The sequence below is a fragment of the Genypterus blacodes genome, unplaced genomic scaffold, assembly GCF_046128005.1.
Source record: "Genypterus blacodes isolate CSIRO-AG114 ecotype Tasmania unplaced genomic scaffold, CSIRO-AGI_Gbla_v1 ptg000029l_1, whole genome shotgun sequence".
In the NCBI taxonomy this organism is placed as follows: Eukaryota; Metazoa; Chordata; class Actinopteri; order Ophidiiformes; family Ophidiidae; genus Genypterus; species Genypterus blacodes.
In genome coordinates, this window is record NW_027466842.1 from 7,838,090 (window position 1) to 7,852,582 (window position 14,493).

A 14,493-nucleotide genomic window follows, 5' to 3' on the forward strand; every position below is an offset into this window, starting at 1 on the left:
AAATTTTCAATATTCCCCAATTTGTCCCAAATTTACACAAATTGATGGCATTTCTGTCTGGATGCTGCGTCTGAAATTTTAGCTCTCTATCTCCTTCCTTGTCACAGATATGGGCTTTTCAAGTTTTTTCCAGTTTCAGAAATCGATGACCCGCGGGTCAACATTTTTAGAAAATTTTCAATATTCCCCAATTTGCCCCATATTTACACACATTGATGGCATTTCTGCCTGGATGCTGCGTCTTAAATTGTAGCTCTCTATCTCCTTCCTTGTCACAGATATTGGCTTTTAAAGTTTTCTCCAGTTTCAAAAATTGATGACCCGGGTCAACATTTTTAGAAAATTTTCAATATTACCCAATTTGCCCCAAGTTTACACACATTGATGGCATTTCTGCCTGGATGCTGCGCACTTTCATCATCATCATCATCATCATCATCATCATCATCGTCACACAGTGGCTCGTGTACTTCACTCCTCATGTGCATTCAATCTTCTCATATTATGCCCATGTGCAATACTCATTTTCTGAATGTATGCTTTCATATAAGATAAGATAAGATACAACTTTATTCTCCCGAGGGACATTGCGTGTTTACAGAGGGAGTGAAACATGAGGGAGGAGGACCAGGTGAGGCCTGCTGCTCAGAGGGCCAAAATGCTTACGGCACCGGGTATTCCCAGGCGGTCTCCCATCCAAGTACTAACCTGGCCCGACGCTGCTTAGCTTCCGAGATCAGACGAGATCAGGCGTGTTCAGAGTGGTATGGCTGTAAACGAGGAGAGCAGCCACACAGAGGCTCTTTATAGGTGAGACAGACCCAGTTCAAGTCACCGTGTACGCATGACTACACTCAAGTTCATGTATATCACAATTAACATGATGCCTTCATCAGAAACACACATTTCTGGATAATGAAGTCTTACCTAATGAAACTGATAATCATCACATAGAACATACAGAGGGACTACTTACATCTCTGATGCTCACTTTCATCCTCATCATCATCATCGTCACACAGTGGCTCGTGTTCTTCACTTCTCATGTGCATTCAATCTTCTCATATTATGACCATGTGCAATACTCATTTTCTGAATGTATGCTTTCATATAAGATAAGATAAGATACAACTTTATTCTCCCGAGGGAAATTGCGTGTTTACAGAGGGAGTGAAACATGAGGAAGGAGGACCAGGTGAGGCCTGCTGCTCAGAGGGCCAAAATGCTAACGGCACCGGGTATTCCCAGGCGGTCTCCCATCCAAGTACTAACCTGGCCGGACGCTGCTTAGCTTCTGAGATCAGAAGAGATCGGGCGTCTTCAGAGTGGTATGGCCGTAAACGAGGAGAGCAGCCACACAGAGGCTCTTTATAGGTGAGACAGACCCAGTTCACGTCACCGTGTACACATGACTACACTCAAGTTCATGTATATCACAATTTACATGATGCCTTCATCAGAAGAACACTTACATTTCAGATAAGATAAGATACAACTTTATTCTCCCGAGGGACATTGGGTGTTGACACAGGGAGTGAAACATGAGGGAGGAGGACCAGGTGAGGCCTGCTGCTCACAGGGCCAAAATGCTTACGGCACCGGGTATTCCCAGGCGGTCTCCCATCCAAGTACTAACCTGGCCCGACGCTGCTTAGCTTCTGAGATCAGACGAGATCAGGCGTGTTTTTTTTTTCTCTTTTATTATCAAAAAATAAATATTTTCACAAATACATTTTACACAAGTAAATACAAGTCATTTCAAATCAAATCAAATTATTTCCAACAATCCATAACACCATTCATCACATCTTTTTTTTTTCTTTTTTTTTTTTTTTCCTTCACCCATCACCCCTCACCCTTGACCTATTGACATTTGCACCCCACCCTGATTTCCACACACAAATAGACAGTTATCTTCCAGCACCTTTTGTTTGAAATTCTTGTCCCCACCATCCCACAGCAGACTCACATTCCTTTTCATAAAGTTACCGAAAAATCTCCAGATGTTCACTTTTTTGTCCTCGAAATGTGAATAGTTTCTCCGAAGTCTGATGACATGTTTGGCATAACTCAGAATGTAATTGATAAGCCATTTGTTCACCCCTGCTTTCCTTTCCTTATACCCAAATAGAAAAAACCTCTCCCATTTTTCCTTTTCCGTGATGGTGACTCTACATTTTTGAAAGCATTGGTCCAGTTTCTCAAAAAACACTTTTAACTCCTTACATTCAAAAATAAAGTGCCTAAATGTCTCCACTTCCACCTCACATATATCACAAACCTTGCTGTTGAGTCTATTTATCTGGTTTAGCACCAAATTGACAAATATTCTATTGTGTCTGAGCCTGAAATTTGTATCAAAGCACTCTGATGAAATGAACTTCACATTTAGATCTGACCAAATGTGCTCCCTCTTAAGCCCATGGAACTGCCTTAGCCATACTTCCTCAGCTGCCGCTTTCTTCTTTTCCTTTCCCAAAAACACTCTATATAGTATCTTGGAGTTAACTGATCGTATGTCATGCTCTTTCCCTCCTTGGATGAGGGAGAAACTGACCAACTCCAGAGCCTTCTCTGCCCTCCTCCCCTTCACCAGCGCCACCCAGCTACGAGGTAACCCCTCTAAAATTCTCTGGCATAGTCTTTTGATCTCTATTGGTCTCACTTTCCCTAATCTTCCCCTGACCTCCTGGATTACTTCCTCCTGCAGAAATCCACCACCTCTTTGGATAAAGTGCTTCACCTGATTTAAACCTAGTTCCTCCAAGTACCTCCCTGAAAATACCTTCCCCTGACACCTTATTGCCGGATTTCTGAAAACTGGTTGGTGTAACACCTGCTCCGCAGTCTCACATCTAAACTTTAAATCCCCCAGTAAAATATTCCACGCTTCAAGTATTTCCCCTGTAAATGCATTAACCTGTGCTCTTTCCCTTTGCTCCGTTTCCCTACATAGATTAAACACTCCTCTATTATCCCACCCCTGTAGGCAAGAGTCGAGGCACTTCTGCCACGCGTAAATCTTTGCGTTTCCCATAAATTTCCCTAACAGTCGAATCCGTGCACTAAGCTTTTTACTTTTCAGGTCCACCAATTTCAAACCGCCCTCCTTCTGCCCATTGATGAGCACCTTCCTGGCTATCAAATGCTGTTTTTTATTCCAGATGAAAGCACTCATCATGTCATTCAGCTTTCCTATTACCCTGTCCGGCATTTCACAGACTCTTAGCGCATACTGACACTTGGACAGGAGGAGGGCGTTAGTTACTATCACTTTACCCCTTAGATTCAATTTCCTCCCGGACCAGAAATCCAATCGCATTTTGATTTTTCCCTCTATTTCACCCCACGTTTGTTTTGTTGCTGCATCTCGATTCTTACCTACGTATACACCCAAAACCTTCACCATTTCATTTCTCTTTACAAAATTCCATTTATTTACACAATCGTAACCATCACCAAAGCCAATTAGCTCGGTTTTTTCCCCATTGATTTTGGCCCCAGATGCCCTCTCATAGCACTCTACATGCTGCAGCACCCTGTCTACACTCCTCTCATCCCTAACCGTAATACTTATGTCATCTGCGTACTGGTAGATTTTCGTGTCCGTTTTATCTTCCATTTCAATCCCCAAAATCCCTGGGTCCCTCCTAATGAGGGCAGACAAGGGTTCTGCCGCTATGGAGTATAACATAGCTGAAAGCGGGCATCCTTGCCTGATTGACCTCTCCAGAGCGAAGCTCTCAGTTAACCTCCCGTTTATTTTCACCCTACTGATGGCATTCCTATATATTAACCTAATCCATTTAGTGAAACCTTCCCCGAAACCCATCTTTTCCAGTGTTTTAAACAAAAAATCATGATCCACCCTATCAAACGCCTTCTCTAAATCAACCCCTATGTACAGCCCTCCCTTCTGATTCATTTTGTCAAAGATGTCCTGGATCGATAAGATGATGTCACTAATGACTCTCCCTACCACACCATAACACTGACAGGGATTCACCACTGTGCCTATCACCTCCTTCAATCTGTTTGCCAGGATTTTAGCCAGTATTTTATAATCTGTATTTAGCAGACTAATTGGCCTATAATTCCCCAAATCACCTTTGTCACCCTTATTCTTATACACCACTCGGATTAGCCCCGTGAAGAAGTCCCCAGATGCTTTCCCCTCCCGCTCCATGCATTGAAAGATTCTCAGGAGAATTGGCTTCATCACCTGTTTAAAGGTGATGTAAAATTCCCCCGATAACCCATCCAGCCCTGGACTTTTGTTCTTATTCAAACCATTTATTGCTCTTTCCAATTCTTCCTCTGTTATGTTTTTATCACAGTCTGCTCTGTCATCTTCCCCTAATTTTTTTTCTATCCCTTCAAAAACACTGTGGTCTGTAGAGTTTACCTCCATCTTTGAAAAAAGTGTTTTAAAATGTTTATGAGCCACCTCCAGCATTTCCTCTGTCTTCTCCATTGTCTTACCCTCTTCATTTTTCAGGTTTTGCAGATGAGCTTTCTTTTGCTGTCTTTTTTCAAGCCCTAAAAAGAAACTTGTATTCTTTTCCCCTTCTAAAATATCCTTCATCCTCGATCTGATAGCTGCCCCTCTGCTCCGTTTCTTCTCAAGCTCATCTAATTGTTTTCTCAGCATGAGATATTTTAGATTGTTGAAGTTTTCCTCTGCAATCGACCTTTCCAGCTCTTTATTAATCTGGTCTCTTAAACTATACTCAGTTCTTCTTTCCTTCTCCATTTTATTTTTACAATAGTTTATTGTCACTTTTTTGATGTGCAATTTCACCTCCTCCCACCACTCCCCCATATTTATACAACCCTCACCCTGCAGTTCTCTTTTTCTTTCTTTCAGTAGATTTTCAACTTTCTCCCTATATTTTCCATCCAGCAAAACACTGTTATTTAAACACCATAACCCTCCACCTTTGTGCTCTTTCTCCCCCAGCTCCACCCATAACCTTGCATGATCGCTAAACCCTGTGAACTCATACCAGCATTTTGAAATTTTTTTTTCCAGCCCAGATGCTAATAGACATAAGTCAATCCTGGACTGTTTAAGTTTCCCCAGAACCGTCTGTCGTCTGGAAAAGCCCCTTTCTCCCATATTGCGCACCCTCCACAGATCTACCAGGTTGAAATAGTCAAAAAGCTCATTTAGCGATTTCCTACTTTTATCACTTTTGTATGTATTGTTGCTTGATATATCCAATCTCGTAAGTGCACAGTTAAAATCCCCCACTACACAAATGTTCCCTCCCAAATGCGGTTTTAGTTGATCAAAGAAAATTCCACGCTTGTTGTCCTCATTCGGTGCATAAATATTCAAAAGTTTGTAAAGCACATTCCTGTAAATAAATTCAATACCGATCACCCTTCCCTCATCATCCTTCACTATTTCCTTAACATTTTTGATCTTATCTCCTTTAGCAAAAATAGCGACTCCGGCTCGTCCATTTACACCGTTGTTTGCCCACACTTTTCCAGCCCATGTATCCCTCAGATAGCTTCTCCACTCCCTTGTCCACTTAGTCTCTTGTACACAGAGGATGTCAAAAGTATCCACCCTTAAAACATCTCGCATCTTGTTAATACATCTTAAGCCGTTTGTGTTTTGCGATAGTATTTTTAACATTGTAAATACATAGAGATAAATCAGGCCCATCATCTTTATGCTACAGTTCACGTCTTACTTTTTCCTCTTTTTGATCCCCTTGTCTTCAGCATCCATTGCAGTCTTCTCTTCCCCAGCTCCTGGCTGTTTCCGAGGTCCATATCAGACTCCGTGTTCCCCGACTCTTGAGACCCCGTCAAGCATATCTCTGAGTCTGATTCTGGGGGCCGCTGAAGTTGAACAATTTTCACCTTCCTCTCCTTTCTCTCCGATGTATTCACACTCTGCCCCTCTGCTGCGTCTCCATGTCCCGGCACCTCAGCTGTCGATCCTCTCACCTCCATTCCTTGCTCTCCGTCCGACTCCAGTATGTCTCTTCCTTTCTCCGCTTGCCCCTCCGCACGATCCTTCTCGGTCTCCTCCCTCTCAGAGATATTCTCTCTCGATTCTTCCTGCTCCTCACGTTGCTTTCCTCCCGTCCCTGGAGCATGATCAACGTCCTCACAAACACATCTGCTGCTCTCCTTTTTGCAGCTCTGGCATTTGTTCCCTCTGCCCATGCACTCCCTTGCATAGTGCCCCTGCTCTCCACATTTTCTACAAAGGAAATCTGGACAGTCCCTCAGGATATGACCAGTCTGTATGCACTGTCTGCACACTTTCACCTGTTTGTCGTGCAAAACTCTGAAGAACTCTGCTCCAAAAGCCGTCTCAAACTTGGTCGAATATGGAAGTGATTGGACCGTCTCCGTGAATTTAACTTTCACGTATCTTGTTCCGTCAGCAATTCTAGTTCCCGGCCACATTCTCCTGATGATCGGGGATACTGCACTCACTCCCCAGCTGTTCAGCTTGCCCAGAATGACGCTGTCCGTGATATACGCCGGCAGCCCCAGAAACGAGACCACCAGCTCATCATTACATAACTCCTTGGACATGATCGCGGTCTGTCCAATTTTTATGCCGTCCAATAGTCTTTCTTTCCCCTTCGGGTGATTCATTGTGATCTCATATTTATTTCTGCCCGTGTACCGGCAGGCGATGATTTTCCCACAAGTGTCTTGTATTGCCTGGATCAGCTCCATTGCGGTCACTTTATCTTCTCCAATCAGCTCCAGGGCGAGCGTTAAATTTTGCTGAAACTCTTCAGCTTTATCCTTAATAATCCGTATCTCTTCCTCTCTGATGATTTCTCTCTCCTGCCCTCTTCCTCCTTCCGCATTTTCGGCTACGTCAGGAGCTGTCACCGCACGTGTGTCCTCCATTTCTCCCGTCATATTCTGACCGTCCACGGTCCTGTACGCCCGATCGTCTTTCACCATCGGCTCGCTTGCCCCGGCCGTCCGGTCCGGGCCCGGTGCAGCAACTCTGGCTCCCTTTCCTCTGGTTCTCACCATACTTGGAGCACAGTATAAACTATTTTCCATCAGGAAAACACAAACCAAACAAACAAATAACTTAAAGTGTCCCCCAGACAGTCAAAACTGCTGGGGGTGGCTCCAAAAACCGAGCTATCAAAGAAACGAAAAATCTGGGCTTAAAGAAACGCCACAGTTCAAACTCAAAATCAAAATTGCCGCACAGGATCAGTCAAAATACACGCACGCCTGGAGCTCACACACACCTCCTCTTACTTCCGCGTTCAGAGTGGTATGGCCGTAAACAAGAAGAGCAGCCACACAGAGGCTCTTTATAGGTGAGACAGACCCAGTTCAAGTCACCGTGTACACATGACTACACTCAAGTTCATGTATATCACAATTTACATGATGCCTTCATCAGAAGAACACTAACATTTCAAATAAGATAAGACACAACTTTATTCTCCCGAGGGAAATTGCGTGTTGACAGAGGGAGTGAAACATGAGGGAGGAGGACCAGGTGAGGCCTACTGCTCAGAGGGCCAAAATGCTTACGGCACCGGGTATTCCCAGGCGGTCTCCCATCCAAGTACTAACCGGGCCGGACGCTGATTAGCTTCTGAGATCAGACGAGATCGGGCGTGTTCAGAGTGGAACGGCCGTAAACGAGGAGAGCAGCCACACAGAGGCTCTTTATAGGTGAGACAGACCCAGTTCAAGTCACCGTGTACACATGACTACACTCAAGTTCATGTATATCACAATTTACATGATGCCTTCATCAGAAACACACATTTCTGGATAATGAAGTCTTACCTAATGAAACTGATAATCATCACATAGAACATTAAGAGGGACCACTAACATCTCTGACGCTCACTTTCATCATCATCATGATCACCATCATCATCATCATCGTCACACAGTGGCTCGTGTACTTCACTTCTCATGTGCATTCAATCTTCTCATATTATGCCCATGTGCAATACTCATTTTCTGAATGTATGCTTTCATATAAGATAAGATAAGATACAACTTTATTCCTCCAAGGGAACTTGCGTGTTCACAGAGGGAGTGAAACATGAGGGAGGAGGACCATGAGAGGCCTGCTGCTCAGAGGGCCAAAATGCTTACGGCACCGGGTATTCCCAGGCGGTCTCCCATCCAAGTACTAACCTGGCCCGACGCTGATTAGCTTCCGAGATCAGAGGAGATCGGGCGTGTTCAGAGTGGTCTGGCCGTAAACGAGGAGAGCAGCCACACAGAGGCTCTTTATAGGTGAGACAGACCCAGTTCAAGTCACCTTGTACACATGACTACACTCAAGTTCATGTATATCACAATTTACATGATGCCTTCATCAGAAACACACGTTTCTGGATAATGAAGTCTTACCTAATGAAACTGATAATCATCACATAGAACATTAAGAGGGACCACTAACATCTCTGACGCTCACTTTCATCCTCATCATCATCATTGTCACACAGTGGCTCGTGTACTTCACTTCTCATGTGCATTCAATCTTCTCATATTATGCCCATGTGCAATACTCATGTTCTGAATGTATGCTTTCATATAAGATAAGATAAGATACAACTTTATTCTCCCGAGGGAACTTGCGTGTTCACAGAGGGAGTGAAACATGAGGGAGGAGGACCAGGTGAGGCCTGCTGCTCAGAGGGCCAAAATGCTTAAGGCTCCGGGTATTCCCAGGCGGTCTCCCATCCAAGTACTAGCCTGGCCCGACGCTGCTTAGCTTCCGAGATCAGATGAGATCAGGCGTGTTCAGAGTGGTATGGCCGTAAACGAGGAGAGCAGCCACACAGAGGCTCTTTATAGGTGAGACAGACCCAGTTCAAGTCACCGTGTACACATGACTACACTCAAGTTCATGTATATCACAATTTACATGATGCCTTCATCAGAAACACACATTTCTGGATAATGAAGTCTTACCTAATGAAACTGATAATCATCACATAGAACATAAAGAGGGACCACTAACATCTCTGACGCTCACTTTCATCATCATCATCATCATCATCATCATCATCATCATCGTCACACAGTGGCTGGTGTACTTCACTTCTCATGTGCATTCAATCTTCTCATATTATGCCCATGTGCAATACTCATTTTCTGAATGTATGCTTTCATATAAGATAAGATAAGATACAACTTTATTCTCCCGAGGGACATTGGGTGTTGACAGAGGGAGTGAAACATGAGGGGGGAGGACCAGGTGAGGCCTGCTGCTCAGAGGGCCAAAATGCTTACGGCACCGGGTATTCCCAGGCGGTCTCCCATCCAAGTACTAACCTGGCCCGACGCTGATTAGCTTCCGAGATCAGACGAGATCGGGCGTGTTCAGAGTGGTATGGCCTTAAACGCGGAGAGCAGCCACACAGAGGCTCTTTATAGGTGAGACAGACCCAGTTCAAGTCACCGTGTACACATGACTACACTCAAGTTCATGTATATCACAATTTACATGATGCCTTCATCAGAAACACACATTTCTGGATAATGAAGTCTTACCTAATGAAACTGATAATCATCACATGGAACATACAGAGGGACCACTAACATCTCTGACGCTCACTTTCATCATCATCATCATCATCATCATCATCATCATCATCATCCTCATCATCATCATTGTCACACAGTGGCTCGTGTTCTTCACTTCTCATGTGCATTCAATCTTCTCATATTATGACCATGTGCAATACTCATTTTCTGAATGTATGCTTTCATATAAGATAAGATAAGATACAACTTTATTCTCCCGAGGGAACTTGCGTATTAGCAGAGGGAGTGAAACATGAGGGAGGAGGACCAGGTGAGGCCTGCTGCTCAGAGCGCCAAAATGCTTACGGCACCGGGTATTCCTAGGCGGTCTCCCATCCAAGTACTAACCTGGCCTGACGCTGCTTAGCTTCCGAGATCAGACGAGATCAGGGGTGTTCAGAGTGGTATGGCCGTAAAGGAGGAGAGCAGCCACACAGAGACTCTTTATAGGTGAGACAGACCCAGTTCAAGTCACCGTGTACGCATGACTACACTCAAGTTCATGTATATCACAATTTACATGATGCCTTCATCAGAAGAACACAGAAGCCTCTATCTCCTTCCTTGTCACAGATATGGGCTTTTAAAGTTTTCTCCAGTTTCAAAAATCAATGACCCGCGGGTCAACATTTTTAGAGAATTTTCAATATTCCCCAATTTGTCCCAAATTTACACACATTGATGGCATTTCTGCCTGGATGCTGTGTCTGTAATTGTAGCTCTCTATCTCCTTCCTTGTCACAGACATGGGCTTTTCAAGTTTTCTCTGGTTACAAGAATCGATGACCCGCGGGTCAACATTTTTAGAAAATTTTCAATATTCCCCAATTTGTCCCAAATTTACACAAATTGATGGCATCTCTGTCTGGATGCTGCGTCTGAAATTTTAGCTCTCTATCTCCTTCCTTGTCACAGATATGGGCTTTTCAAGTTTTCTCCAGTTTCAAGAATTGATGACCCGGGTCAACATTTTTAGAAAATTTTCAATATTCCCCAATTTGCCCCAAATTTACACACATTGATGGCATTTCTGCCTGGATGCTGCGTCTGAAATTGTAGCTCTCTATCTCCTTCCTTGTCACAGATATGGGCTTTTCAAGTTTTCTCCAGTTTCAAAAATCGATGACCCAGGGGTCAACTTTTTTCCAAAATTTTCAATATTCCCCAATTTGCCCCAAATTTACACACATTGATGGCACTTCTGCCTGGATGCTGCGTCTGAAATTTTAGCTCTCTATCTCCTTCCTTGTCACAGATATGGGCTTTTCAAGTTTTCTCTAGTTTCAAGAATCGATGACCCGCGGGTCAACATTTTTCGAAAATTTTCAATATTCCCCAATTTGTCCCAAATTTACACAAATTGATGGCATTTCTGTCTGGATGCTGCGTCTGAAATTTTAGCTCTCTATCTCCTTCCTTGTCACAGATATGGGCTTTTCAAGTTTTCTCTAGTTTCAAGAATCGATGACCCGCGGGTTAACTTTTTTCCAAAATTTTCAATATTCCCCAATTTGTCCCAAATTTACACAAATTGATGGCATTTCTGTCTGGATGCTGCGTCTGAAATTGTAGCTCTCTATCTCCTTCCTTGTCACAGATATGGGCTTTTAAAGTTTTCTCCAGTTTTAAAAATCGATGACCCGGAGGGTCAACATTTTTCCAAAATTTTCAATATTCCCCAATTTGCCCCAAATTTACACAAATTGATGGCATCTCTGTCTGGATGCTGCGTCTGAAATTTTAGCTCTCTATCTCCTTCCTTGTAAAAGATATGGGCTTTCCAAGTTTTATTTAGTTTCAAGAATCGATGACCCGCGGGTCAACATTTTTGGAAAATTTTCAATATTCCCCAATTTGCCCCAAATTTACACACATTGATGGCATTTCTGCCTGGATGCTGCGTCTGAAATTTGAGCTCTCTATCTCCTTCCTTGTCACAGATATGGGCTTTTCAAGTTTTCTCCAGTTTCAAAAATCGCTGACCCGGGGATCAACTTTTTTCCAAAATTTTCAATATTCCCCAATTTGCCCCAAATTTACACACATTGATGGCATTTCTGCCTGGATGCTGCGTCTGAAATGTTAGCTCTCTATCTCCTTCCTTGTCACAGATATGGGCTTTTCAAGTTTTCTCCAGTTTCAAAAATCGATGACCCGCGGGTCAACATTTTTAGAAAATTTTCAATATTCCCCAATTTGCCCCAAATTTACACACATTGATGGCATTTCTGCCTGGATGCTGCGTCTGAAATTGTAGCTCTCTATCTCCTTCCTTGTCACAGATATGGGCTTTTCAAGTTTTCTCCAGTTTCAAAAATTGATGACCTGGGTCAACATTTTTAGAAAATTTTCAATATTCCCCAATTTGCCCCAAATTTACACACATTGATGGCATTTCTGCCTGGATGCTGCGTCTGAAATTGTAGCTCTCTATCTCCTTCCTTGTCACAGATATGGGCTTTTAAAGTTTTCTCCAGTTTCAAAAATTGATGACCCGGGTCAACATTTTTAGAAAATTTTCAATATTCCCCAATTTGTCCCAAATTTACACAAATTGATGGCATCTCTGTCTGGATGCTGCGTCTGAAATTTTAGCTCTCTATCTCCTTCCTTGTAAAAGATATGGGCTTTCCAAGTTTTATTTAGTTTCAAGAATCGATGACCCGCGGGTCAACATTTTTGGAAAATTTTCAATATTCCCCAATTTGCCCCAAATTTACACACATTGATGGCATTTCTGCCTGGATGCTGCGTCTGAAATTTGAGCTCTCTATCTCCTTCCTTGTCACAGATATGGGCTTTTCAAGTTTTCTCCAGTTTCAAAAATCGCTGACCCGGGGATCAACTTTTTTCCAAAATTTTCAATATTCCCCAATTTGCCCCAAATTTACACACATTGATGGCATTTCTGCCTGGATGCTGCGTCTGAAATGTTAGCTCTCTATCTCCTTCCTTGTCACAGATATGGGCTTTTCAAGTTTTCTCCAGTTTCAAAAATCGATGACCCGCGGGTCAACATTTTTAGAAAATTTTCAATATTCCCCAATTTGCCCCAAATTTACACACATTGATGGCATTTCTGCCTGGATGCTGCGTCTGAAATTGTAGCTCTCTATCTCCTTCCTTGTCACAGATATGGGCTTTTCAAGTTTTCTCCAGTTTCAAAAATTGATGACCCGGGTCAACATTTTTAGAAAATTTTCAATATTCCCCAATTTGTCCCAAATTTACACACATTGATGGCATTTCTGTCTGGATGCTGCGTCTGAAATTTTAGCTCTCTATCTCCTTCCTTGTCACAGATATGGGCTTTTCAAGTTTTCTCTAGCTTCAAGAATCGATGACCCACGGGTCAACATTTTTAGAAAATGTTCAATATTCCCCAATTTGTCTCAAATTTACACAAATTGATGGCATTTCTGTCTGGATGCTGCGTCTGAAATTTTAGCTCTCTATCTCCTTCCTTGTCACAGATATGGGCTTTTTAAGTTTTCTCCAGTTTCAAAAATCGATGACCCGGGGGTCAACATTTTTAGAAAATTTTCAATATTCCCCAATTTGCCCCAAATTTACACACATTGATGGCATTTCTGCCTGGATGCTGCGTCTGAAATTGTAGCTCTCTATCTCCTTCCTTGTCACAGATATGGGCTTTTCAAGTTTTCTCCAGTTTCAAAAATTGATGACCCGGGTCAACATTTTTAGAAAATTTTCAATATTCCCCAATTTGTCCCAAATTTACACACATTGATGGCATTTCTGTCTGGATGCTGCGTCTGAAATTTTAGCTCTCTATCTCCTTCCTTGTCACAGATATGGGCTTTTCAAGTTTTCTCTAGCTTCAAGAATCGATGACCCACGGGTCAACATTTTTAGAAAATGTTCAATATTCCCCAATTTGTCTCAAATTTACACAAATTGATGGCATTTCTGTCTGGATGCTGCGTCTGAAATTTTAGCTCTCTATCTCCTTCCTTGTCACAGATATGGGCTTTTTAAGTTTTCTCCAGTTTCAAAAATCGATGACCCGGGGGTCAACATTTTTAGAAAATTTTCAATATTCCCCAATTTGTCCCAAATTTACACAAATTGATGGCATTTCTGTCTGGATGCTGCGTCTGAAATTTTAGCTCTCTATCTCCTTCCTTGTCACAGTTATGGGCTTTCAAAGTTTCTCCAGTTTCAAAAATCGATGACCCGCGGGTCAACATTTTTAGAAAATTTTCAATATTCCCCAATTTGCCCCAAATTTACATACATTGATGGCATTTCTGCCTGGATGCTGCGTCTGAAATTTTAGCTCTCTATCTCCTTCCTTGTCACAGATATGGGCTTTTAAGGTTTTCTCCAGTTTCAAAAATCAATGACCCGGGGGTCAACTTTTTTCCAAAATTTTCAATATTCCCCAATTTGCCCCAAATTTACACAAATTGATGGCATTTCTATCTGGATGCTGCGTCTGAAATTTTAGCTCTCTATTTCCTTCCTTGTCACAGATATGGGCTTTTCAAGTTTTCTCTAGTTTCAAGAATCGATGACCCGCGGGTCAACATTTTTAGAAAATTTTCAATATTCCCCAATTTGTCCCAAATTTACACACATTGATGGCATTTCTGCCTGGATGCTGCGTCTGAAATTTAAGCTCTCTATCTCCTTCTTTGTCACAGATATGGGCTTTTCAAGTTTTCTCCAGTTTCAAAAATCGATGACCCGGGGGTCAACTTTTTTACAAAATTTTCAATATTCCCCAATTTGCCCCAAATTTACACACATTGATGGCATTTCTGCCTGGATGCTGCGTCTGAAATTTTAGCTCTCTATTTCCTTCCTTGTCACAGATATGGGCTTTTCAAGTTTTCTCTAGTTTCAAGAATCGATGACCCGCGGGTCAACATTTTTAGAAAATTTTCAATATTCCCCAATTTGCCCCAA

The 14,493-nt window shown here is 42.6% G+C and overlaps 4 non-coding genes and 3 pseudogenes across 4 annotated transcripts; all 7 read right to left on the minus strand.

The window, feature by feature from the left end:
- Positions 1-659: 659 nt before the first annotated feature.
- On the minus strand, positions 660-778 carry LOC142994429 (5S ribosomal RNA). Its single transcript, XR_012961372.1, has one exon. It is a non-coding gene; the product is annotated as a 5S ribosomal RNA (ribosomal RNA).
- Positions 779-1,223: 445 nt separating this feature from the next.
- Positions 1,224-1,342, minus strand: LOC142994395 (5S ribosomal RNA; annotated as a pseudogene).
- A 6,193-nt stretch (positions 1,343-7,535) lies between these two features.
- On the minus strand, positions 7,536-7,654 carry LOC142994407 (5S ribosomal RNA; annotated as a pseudogene).
- A 460-nt stretch (positions 7,655-8,114) lies between these two features.
- On the minus strand, positions 8,115-8,233 carry LOC142994439 (5S ribosomal RNA). The gene has a single exon (XR_012961382.1). It is a non-coding gene; the product is annotated as a 5S ribosomal RNA (ribosomal RNA).
- Positions 8,234-8,678: 445 nt separating this feature from the next.
- LOC142994447 (5S ribosomal RNA) lies at positions 8,679-8,797 on the minus strand. The gene has a single exon (XR_012961390.1). It is a non-coding gene; the product is annotated as a 5S ribosomal RNA (ribosomal RNA).
- Positions 8,798-9,260: 463 nt separating this feature from the next.
- On the minus strand, positions 9,261-9,379 carry LOC142994438 (5S ribosomal RNA). The gene has a single exon (XR_012961381.1). It is a non-coding gene; the product is annotated as a 5S ribosomal RNA (ribosomal RNA).
- A 481-nt stretch (positions 9,380-9,860) lies between these two features.
- On the minus strand, positions 9,861-9,979 carry LOC142994389 (5S ribosomal RNA; annotated as a pseudogene).
- Between the last annotated feature and the right edge of the window lie 4,514 nt (positions 9,980-14,493).